Source organism: Acanthisitta chloris, unplaced genomic scaffold, assembly GCF_000695815.1.
Source record: "Acanthisitta chloris isolate BGI_N310 unplaced genomic scaffold, ASM69581v1 scaffold13691, whole genome shotgun sequence".
Classification (NCBI taxonomy): domain Eukaryota; kingdom Metazoa; phylum Chordata; class Aves; order Passeriformes; family Acanthisittidae; genus Acanthisitta; species Acanthisitta chloris.
In genome coordinates, this window is record NW_008654421.1 from 2,808 (window position 1) to 3,014 (window position 207).

Sequence of the window (207 nt, forward strand, 5' to 3'; positions counted from 1 at the left end):
CTGCAGCAAACCCTCGGGGAGCAGCGCTGAGCCAGAAGGGCTGCTGCTCTCACTCCTATCGTCCTGCTCTGCCCTCCCACGGGGCTGGCTCCGCCAGGTGCTGGCCGCACTCCCGGAGGCTCCGGACTCAGCAAGCGACTGGCCAGCAGGGAAGGCAAAGGAGCCCCTACAGAACCTGTACCGGGTGAGCGAGCTGCTGGGGAGCTG